Consider the following 10620-nt stretch of genomic DNA (forward strand, 5'->3'; position numbering starts at 1 on the left):
CCGACTCGGGAGTGTGGGCGAGCGAGTGTCTGTGCGCCCGAGTGCGCACGTGTGTGAGCAGCGCTCCAGGGGGAGCGCTCGGCTCCCAACCTCGCCAAGAGTTGGAGCCGGAAAGCGAAGGCAGGGACGCAGGGACGCTGCACTCAAGACAGACCGACAGCCACGCCTGTCCAGCCAAAAGGAGACGAGGATACGGGGGACCGGAAGCCTGCGGGGCCCCAGTCTTCGTTTGTCCCCGACTCTCACGAAGCAGACGGGAGCTTTACTCCGGGCTTTCGCATCGCCTGGCTTTGCACTGAAGGAATTCGGAGGAAGCGGGTGCGCCACCGCCCCTCCCCAACACTCCAGGCCCCGAAACTCGGGGGTCCTCGAATGGTGGCCCGGAGGACGCCGGCCACGTGTCCCGTAAGGGGTGAGACCCCGGTGTACCCATGGGTCGCTCTGACTGGAGAGGCCGCGAGGCCAGAGGCGCAGCGACCCGTCCTCGAGTTGGTGAGGCCACAGTGCCGGGTCCGGAGATTCCCTCTGAACCCCTCGCCGGGCGCCGGGGACTGTTCGCGACGTCTTCCCGCGTCTCGCATGCGCATGCAGCCACGGCGACTACCTAGAGTCATTCGCGCAGCAATAAAAACGAGGTTGGCGCTGTCGCGTCCTGCATGGATCTGACGCCCGGCTGCGAATCCTCGAAGTGCGGTTTGGATGCGAGCGGGGTCATCCTCACTCGCCCGTCGGCTCCCCCTGGTGGCCAGAGACGCAGGTTTTCCTGCGGGAAAACGAGGTCCCGAGAGAGAAACGAGGCTCACCTGGTTGGTCCGGGCTGGACACCCCGCCCCAGCATGTGCTACCCCTTCTGTTTCGTCGGGCCCGCGGTGGCCTTACTCTGCTGTGGCGCCCTTAGCTTTCCCGACTCGGTATTGCAGGATGGGGAGGGGACATATCTGAAAGCAGCCCCCTACCCCTGGTCCACTCACTAGGCAATGGTTTGCGAGACGGGTCTCTGACACCCCCTGCCCATTTTTTTCTTGGTGTTTAGTGATCCCAGGACTGAGGCCTGGTGCGTGGTCTCCACAAGGGAGCGTTGCTGACAGAAGCCATGTGGCCGCGAGGGCGCGGGACTCGGCGGGGGCTCCCCGGGTGGCGGGTGGAGATGGGGGCCGGAGCCGAGCGCCCTGGGGGAGGGGGCGGTTCGGGGCGCCGAGGACGGCAGGCCGGGGGCCTGGCCCGGTTGGGGGCGCCGGGGAAGGCGGGCGCGGGCCGGGCGCGCCGCCGGCGGGGTCAGGGGCGAAGGGGCAGGCGGAGGGCAGCGCGCGGGGAGCCGGCGCGGCGGCTCGGGTTACCGCGGCCCAACCCTCCCACCCGCAGCTCGGGCGCGGGGGCCCGGGCGCACTCGGGCCGTCCCCCGCTGTTTGCATTTCTCTGGCAGGCGGAGGGGCTGGGGTTGAAAGGAATCGCCTCCATTTGGAACGCTGTTTATTTTTCTTAACTAGCCAGCGCCGACAGCCGACCCCGAGAGCGCGGAGGCCGGACTCGGCCGAGCCCTCGCTGGGAAGGGGTCAGGACAGGGGGCGGCCCGACGAGAGGGGCGCTGCGAGCCCCCGCCGGGGGAATGCGCCAGGGGCCCCCGCGGCCGGGTTGGGGGAGGGTCGCTGTGGTGCGAGAACGACTTTCTGCCACGTAGGAAAACGTACTTTCTGCTCTCGCTGTGACCTTAGCTTTGACCTGGCACGAGGTAGGGCGGCGAAGTGGTTACGCTTTCCGGCTTTGGGCCGCCTTGGATTTCAGTTCCGCTTCCTCCATTTTTAGCTCCATGACCTTGAGCAAGTCGTTTTTGTGACTCAGTTTCCTCTGTTCTCAAATGGGTATAACGTAGTGCTTAGCTCTTTGAGTTGTTGTGAGGATTAAAGGAGATCATTCACAGAGACCCTTAGCGCAGGGCCCGGACCTTGCCAAGAGCTCAGGAGACGTTAGTCTCTCTTGTGGGGGCTGTGGGTGGTTATGGCTCTCTGGCCACTCGAGGGTGAGTGGGCTGGGGGCGGCCAGCAAGTGTGCGGCCCACAGGGAAGGGGCTTGAGTTGGGGGCCCACGACTCGCGAGCTCCGGGGAGAGGTGCCGGCTGGGGAGAGTTCTGAGCGTTTTGACATGAAATGAATAAAATGCAAATGATATTCAAAGCAAGATGCTAATGAGGATCTATTCTTTGAGCGTCCGCAGCCCCGCTAGTGCCCAGAATAGTGGCGGGGCTGGTGTGAACTCAGGGATGGGCAGGGTCCAGCAGCCCAGGTCTCAGGGGGGTGTGTGAGTGTGAGTGTGTGTGTCGGCGCGCGCCTGCTTCGGAATGTGCGTAGCCGGCTCCGGGTGTGCTCGCGCCGTCATGAAAATGAGGTCAGGGAAGGTCGTTCCACTCTGCAGCATAAATCAAGGAGGAAAGGAGAATGGATGTGAGAGACAGTCCCTGGAGACCGCCCCGAGAGAGGCAGAGCGAGGGAAGAGGGAGGGGGGAAAAGTTCTGCGGAGAATGGACGAGAAGCGGGCCCAGGCTCTCGCCCTCCCTGCGCTTCCCGCCCCGGCGGGTCCCTTCGCGGAGCAGCGGCGCCCAGACTCAGACGAGATCGCGCCCTTAATCCCCCGTCCTCCTCCCCAAGCTCACAACACCTTTTTCTCTTTTCCCTCCCGATTTAAATGTTCTGGGTCTAAGCGCTCTTTGTGTGAACAGTGAAGCTCGTTGCACTCACCATCCTTAGGAACATGTAAGTGCCCACGCGCACCCGCTAGTTGCACACGTAATTGCACACTTGTTACTCGCGCGCACAACCGCGGGGCTCGCTAGGGCGCCCCGCGGGGCTCCGAATCAAAGAGCCGGCTGCTGTCGGCTATCCTCCAGCCGGCGACTCCGGCCCGCGCGCATCCTTTCTCCACACTGTCTGGCTCCCGGGTCTCGCCAACGCCCACTTACCAACCGCCTCCGGCCCCTCTTGCTCTTCGCCTTCCGCGGGCCGCCGGAGGAGCGCAGTGCTCCAGGCTCGTGTTTCCCTGCGCGCTGTCCTGTGACCCCAGCCGGGAATCGCCGGAAGCTTGGGCCGCCTTGGGCCGGCACCGAGGCACAAGACCTGGGCGACCTGGCTCTCAGGGGAAGAGGGACCAGCGTGAGAGAGCCCGGGATGGGAGAGGGAGAGGGGCATCCCTCCTCCTTCCCCTGCATCTTAAGACTCCGGGCCCACGGGGCTGAGTGGGGGCAGGGGACAGGGCAGAGGAACCGCCGCCCCCTCGCTCCTATCTCGCGCCCAGAGTGATTTGCTCTTCGCTGGCACCATGGCTACCTGCCGCTCCAGGAGTGGGAAGAGAGCAGGGAAGAGACGGACGACGCCGACGTCTGCGCTTTGGGCCCAGATCAGATTTATTTCCCGCCTCATTCTCTTTACGACAGTGATGCCAAAGCCTGTCTAGTGGGCGCTGAATAGACGCACAGGAATATACATTGAGTTAAATTTACAAAGAGCTGTCACCATCGCGGTCTGTCCTGGGCCTCCACATTTTGTAGATTAATTCATTAAGTCATGCATTCACTCAACAAATGTTTCGTGGGCTCCTGCTACTTGATAGAGAAACAGGACACGAAGAGCCTGGCCCTCAGGGCACTTACATTCTCCTGGGACAGAAAGACAATAAACAGATAAGCTGAGAGACACATAGTATAATGTCAGGCAGGATAGCCCTTGGCGCTGTGAGGGAAAGATAAAGCTGGGTCAGGGAGGGCCTCTCTGGGGAGGAGGCAGAGACCAGAATGAAGTGAGGGAATGAGCCAGGCAGACTTCTGGAGGGACAGCGTCCCAGGCCCAGAGAGTTGCAAATGCAGTGGTGGTGTGGGAAGTGGCTGAGGTGCAGTCTGATAGGGAGGAGAGAGGAAGGAGAAGAAATGGAAGGTCAGGCCCAGGTTTGCAGGCTGAGGTGGAGAGTTTTGGATTATATACCAGGTGTCATGGGAAGCCATTGGTGTGACATAACTTGATTTATGTTTTTAAAAATGACAGGGGCTGGCTCCGTGGCGTAGTGGTTACGTTCTCGTGCTCTGCTTCAGTGGCCCAGAGTTCACGGGTTCAAATCCCAGGTGCAGACTTGCACAGTGCTCATCAAGCCATGCTGTGGGGGCGTCCCACATACAAAATAGAGGAGGATTGGCACAGATGTTACCTCGGTGACAATCTTCCTCAAGGAAAAAGAGGAAGATTGGCAACAGATGTTAGCTTAGGGCCAATCTTCCTCACCAAAAAAAAAAAAAAAAGGACAAACCAAAGAGAGAATTTAACTAACCTGCCCATGGTTTCCAGGTTTGTGAGTTTCTTAATCCAGATCTCCAGATATGCCCCAGTCTGCGTCAAATATGAGTGCTTAGGCAAGACTGCCCCAGAAGGGGTCTGGGAGATGTCTTGAACAGTACTCTATCCCTCCCACTCATACTTTTAGGAAGGTGTCCAGGATGGGACAGTGGGTAGGGTTTCTAAATCTGCCAGCTCTGGAATCTGGGCTGTGGGTGAGGACTCCAGGACCCCTAACCTGAGGCTCTCGGGTGTTTCCACTTCCTGACTCCCCACCCCACCTGCTTCCCTTGCTCTACCTGTCCTGGGCCTTTTCCGGGCCGCGGAGACAGTGAGGGTTACTCCACAAAGGAAGGTAAGATCCAGTCTCTCTGACGCTCTGACTCGGTGGCTCCTGGGACTGCGGAATTCTTTTCCCCAGAGTGAGTCTGGTTGTGCGGCAAGCCGGCACCATGGTCCTGCACCGCTTCCCGGTGGCCAAGGAGGATACTGCAGCCAGAGTCCGTGCAAGATTCAGAATTGTGCCAGGAACCGCACGGTGCGCAGGAACAGGCTTATTGATGGCCTGCCAGGTGCCAGGTGCAGTGCAAGGCACTTCACTTACTTTATTTAACCATCAGAGTAACTCTGGGGAGAGAACTGTCATTTCTGTCACTATATAGACAAGGAAACTGAGGCCAAGAGAGGCAATGTACTTTGTCTAAGAACATATAGCTAGTAAGAAGCAGAGTGATCTGCTCACTTTCACACTGTCTCTTGGTGCATATACGGTGTGAGAAGAGGGAAATATTGGCCTCCACCCTAGGAAGCTCTCCTTCTCCTTGGCCCTGAAGAATCATCTAGAAAATGTCTGTAGCAGGTGCATCGAGCTTCCAAATCCATCTCCGGGAATGTTCCAAGGTCCTTCCCCCTCCTCCCTGAGTCTGTTTCTGATGGGTCCACGGTCTGCAGGTTGAGACCAATTCAGGAACAACTGCTTATCTTTGTCTTGCATGCTGCATGACTGGGGTGGCCAGGAGTCTCTGTCCCCTCTCTGAGGTTCAGGCTCCTCCCTGACGGTGAAGAGCAAGGTGCTCTGAGTGGGGAGATCCTGCAACCTGAGATGGCACGAAAGATGGGGAGGCAGCGGATGATCACATTGAGCGGACATAACGCTCCTTCCCCATCTTTAGTCCCAAGGTCGCAAGACCTCTGCTTGGCACTCGGGATCCCTCTTTATCAGGCATTGGGAATACTCAAGCTCATTTTGCCCCTGAAGCCGTCAGGGTGGGCAGAGGACTCGTGGGCGGAGCACCTCCCCCTTCACCGAGATGCTGCCCGCGGAGCTGGGAACGGTTCTCCATCCTCTGCTGCCCCCTAGTGGTCTAGAATATGGCTGCCGCCGCCAGCCTCCTTCCCAGCGCGGGGCAGCCACCTTCCTGTCATCTCACCTTTCTTCCTTGGACAAATGCTCCTTCCCAGACACCAAACAGGGTTCCCCGGGAGAGAGATATGAGACTTCTGGAAAGGTTTGGCTGCAGAACATCTCAGAGCTATGTCCACATAACACCAGGATCATTACCCTCAACAAACATTTAATAAGAGCCCACCGTGCACTGGCCCTGTGAGGGGTGAGGAAGTCTCCCTCCCCTCCCCCGCCTGCCCCCTCTTAGGCCTTGGGCAGGAAGGGCTCACAGTTTAATAGGGAAGACGGAAACAAAATGACTCCTACAATCATTTGTTTAAAAGCTTTTAACTTTTAAATAATTATTTCATAGGAAGATTCATAGCAAGTTCGAAGACCATACAGAGAAGTCCCCGGTACCCTTCCCGAGCATGTGTAGATACTTGAAACCACCACTGTGGTCAAGACACAGACTATTCCAGCACCACAAAGATCTCCCCCATGCTCCCCCTTTATAGTCACACCCACCCTCCCTCTCCCAACATTCTTAACCACTGACAACCATTCATGTGTTTTCCATCTCTATAATTTTGTTGTTTCCAGAATGTTCCATAACTGAGTCATACAGTATGTGACCTTTTGAGACTGTCTTTTTTTCACTCTGAAAAAATATTGAGATCCCTCCAAGTTGTTTCCTGTATCAATAGTTCATTCCTTTTTATTGCTGAGTAGTATTCCATGGATGTGTCACAGTTCATCTGTTGAGGGACGCTTGGGTTGTTTTCAGTTTTGGGCTGTTACAAATGAAGCTGCTATGAACAGTCATGTCCAGGTTTTTATGTAGACATAAATTTTTATTTCTCTGGGATAAATGCCTAAGAGTGCAATTGCTGTTTCTTCTGGTAAATGTATGTTTAGTTTTTTAAAGAAACTGCCAAACTATTTTCTGGAGTGGCTTACCATTTACATTCCCACCAGCAATGTATGAGCAATCTTGTTTCTCTTCATCCTCCCCAGCATTTGGTATTGTCACTATTTTTAATTTTAGCTATTGTAATCAGTGTGTAGTAATATCTCATCATAGTCTTCATTTGCATTTCCCTAACGGCTGGTGATGCTGAACATCTTCTCATGGGCTTATTTGCCATTGGTGAAATGTCTGCTCTTGTCTTTTGTCCATTTTCTAATTAAATTGTCTATTTTTTTACTGTTGAGTTTAAGTGCTGTTTATGTATTGGAGATATGAGCCCTTTGTCAGATGTGTGGTTCGAAATATTTTCTCCTACTGTGTAGTCTGTCTTAGTATCCTCTTAACAGGGTCGTTTGCAGAGCAAAAGTTTTTAATTTTGATGAAGTCTATTTATCGATTTTTTTTCTTTTATGGATTGGGTCATGCTTTTGGTATCATGTCTAAGAACTCTTTACTAAGCTAAAGATTTTCTCCTATGTTATCTTCTAAACTTTTATAGTTTTATGACTTAAGATTTAAATCTTACTCCATTTTGAGTTAATTTTTTTTATAAGGTGTGAGGTTTAGGTCAAAGTTCTTTTTTATTTTTCTTATGGATATCCAATTGCTCCAGCATCGTTTGTTGAAAAGACTGTACTCCCTCCACTGAATTGCGTTTGAATGTTTGTCAAAAACCAGTTGGTCATACTTGTGCGGCTCTATCTCTGGGGTCTCTATTCTGTTCCCTTGAGCCCATCACCAATACCCGACAGCTGTGATTACTGTAGCTATGTAAGTCCTGCAACTGCGTAGACAGATTCCACCCTTTCTTTTCTTTTTCAGAATTGTTTTAGCTCTTCTAGTTCCTTTACCTTTCCGTATAAGTTTTAGAGGAATCCTGTCTATGTCTACAAAGAAAAATCTTGCTGGGATTTTGATAGGAATTGCATTAAACCTGTATATCAATTTGAGGGGAACTGACGTCTTTACTATGTTAAGTCTTCCAATCCATGAATGCTTCATTTATTTAGATATTTTTTGGTTTCTTTCATTAGTGTTTTGTAGCTTTCAGCATACAATTCCTGTACATTTTGTTAGCTTTGCATCTAAGTATTTTATCTTTTGTGAGTGATTGTAAAAGTTGTTGTATTTTTAATTATGATTTCCATGTGTTTATTGCTAGTATATAGAAATACAGTCAATTTTTTTTTTCGTGAGGAAGATCAGCGCTGAGCTAACATCTGATGCCAATCCTCCTCTTTTTTTTGCTGAGGAAGATTGGCCCTGAGCTAACATCTGTGCCCATCTTCCTCTACTTTATATGGGACGCCACCACAGCATGGCTTCACAAGCAGTGCTTTGGTGCACACCCAGGATCGGAACCGGCGAACCCTGGGTCGCTGCAGCAGAGCACGTGCACTAAACCGCTTGCGCCACCGAGCAGGCCCCTACAGTCAATTTTTTTTTGTGAGGACGATTAGCCCTGAGCTAGCATCCGTTGCGAATCCTTCTCTTTTTGCTGAGGAAGACTGGCCCTGAGCTAACATCCATGCCCATCTTCCTCTACTTTACATGGGATGCCACCACAGCATGGCTTGACAAGTGGTGTGTTGGTCCGTCTGTGAACCGAACCTGTGAACCCTGGGCTGCCGGAGCGGAGCGTGCAAACTTAACTGCTACGCCACTGGGCCAGCCCCTACAATTAATTTTTGTGTGTTGATCTTGTATCCTGTGACTTGCTGAACTCACTTATTAATTCTAGGAGGTTGTGTGTGTGTGTGTGTGTAGATTCCTTGGAATTTTTTTACATAGACCATCATGTCATCTACAAATAGAGACATTTTGTTTCTTTCTTTCTGCTCTGTATGCCTTTTATTTCCTTTTCTTGCCTTATTGCTCTAGAACTTCTAGTACTATGTGAATAGCAGTGGTGAGAATGGACATCCTTGCCTTGTTCCTGATCTTAGTGAGATTATGCACCATTATGTATGTTAGCTGTAGGTTTTTTATAAATGTTCTTTATCATGTTGAGGAAGTTCCCTTCTATATCTAGTTTTCCAAGAGTGTCATGAATGGGTGCTGAATTTGCCAATTACTTTTTATGCCTCAGTTGAGGTAATCATGTTGTTTTTCTTCTTTAGCCTGCTAATAAAGGTGGATTACATGGATTGATTTTCAAATATTGGACCAGGTTTGCATCCCTGGAATAAACTCCACTTGGTCATGGTGTGTAATTATCTTTATATATTGCTGAATTCTATTTGCTAATATTTTGTTTGGATTTTTTGCATCTATATTTATGAGGAATATCAATCTGTAGTTTTCCTTCTTTGTGCTGTCTTTGGTCTTGGTATCAAGGTAATTCTGGCTTCCTTCTGCTTTCTTCCAGAAGAGATTGTGTAGAACTGATGTTAGTTCTTCTTTGAAAGTTTGGTACACTTCTCAAGTGAAAACATCTGGGCCATGAGATTTCTTTTTCAGGAGGTTTCAAATTATGTAGTCAATTTCCTTAATAGTTATAAGGATATTCAAATGATCTAGTTCATGTGGGATGAGTGGTAGTTTCGACTTTTTGAGGAATTGGTCGATTTCATCTAACTTGTCAAAGTTGTGTATGTGGAGCTGTTCACAGTATTCCCTGATTATCTCTTTGGCGTCTACAGGGACTGTAGTGACGTCCCCTGTTTTGTTCCTGATATTAGGAATTTGTATCTTTTCTCTTTTTTTTTTGTGCCAGTCTTGTTAGAGGTTTGTCAATTTTATTGATCTTTTCATAGAACCAGCTTCTTATTTCATTGATTTTCTCCGTTGTTTTTGTTTTCAATTTCATTAATTTCTGCTCTTTATTTTATTATAAGTGGGGGAGGGTAAAGGAATGCAAAGGGAGGGAAGGTTTCTACACGTCAGTCAAACTGGCAAATGTCAACACAAGTTGTGTATATATAATGTAATACCTCAGGCAACCAATAAAAAACGCTAAACAAAGATACACTCAAAAACCCTATAGATAACTCAAAATGATATTCTAAAACACATTCTGGTAACCTACAGGAAAGCAGGAAAAAGAAAACAGAGAAACAAAAACCAGAGGGAACAAACAGAGAACAATAAATAAAATGGCGGACTTAAACCTGACATCAGTAATCACCCAATCGCTCACTGCAGCATTCTATCATCGCTGCCTCTAGGCGTTGATGTCTGTTGATTATCTTTTCACATTCAGTTGGAGATCTTCCTGGTTTTTGATATGATGAGGAATTTTCAATTGAAACCTGGACATTTTGGGTATTATGTTATAAGACTCTGGATCTTATTTAAATCTTGCATTTTAGCAGGCCTTCTCTGACACTGCTCCTGTGGGCGAAGGTGGGGTGCCAGGCAGGGGTGGACGTGCAGGTCTCCTCTTGGCCTCCATGACATCCTGGGGTTGTTGAGAAGACATTCCTTATAACTGCTGGGTGGGGTGGGAGGTAGGCCTCCACTGATACCACCCTGCCTGGGAGAGAAAGGGGGTGCCTCATTATAGCTTCCCACGTGGCCTCCACTGCCACTGTTGGGGGTGGCCTTGTTAAAACTGGGCAGTAATGAAAGCCACACCAGTCGTCCTGTGACTTCACCCCAGTGGAGAGGGCGAGGGGCGCATCATTACTGTGGTGTGAGAGGTGGGTAGTCCAGGCTCACTCTGTGGTCTCCACTGGTTCTGCCCCTAGGAGAGGAGAGTCCTGGATTCCCACTTGGCCTTCCCTGCTCCTCCCCAGGGTGGGGTCGGGGCATCTTCCTACAGCCCGTGAGGGTGGGAGTCTAGCTCCCCACTCAGCGTTTGTTGGGCAGGCGAGGTGAGGCTGCAGGGTTTTCAGTGGCGTTTGGCTGGGGCGGACCAGGTAGTGTCTAGAAGTTTCTGTCTTGCTAGACTGCCCTTTCCAGGTCCTTTGGCTAGAGAGAGCAGGCCTTTCTTAGGGCTTTTTTCTGTGCTG

Source organism: Diceros bicornis, chromosome 14 (genome assembly GCF_020826845.1).
Source record: "Diceros bicornis minor isolate mBicDic1 chromosome 14, mDicBic1.mat.cur, whole genome shotgun sequence".
In the NCBI taxonomy this organism is placed as follows: domain Eukaryota; kingdom Metazoa; phylum Chordata; class Mammalia; order Perissodactyla; family Rhinocerotidae; genus Diceros; species Diceros bicornis.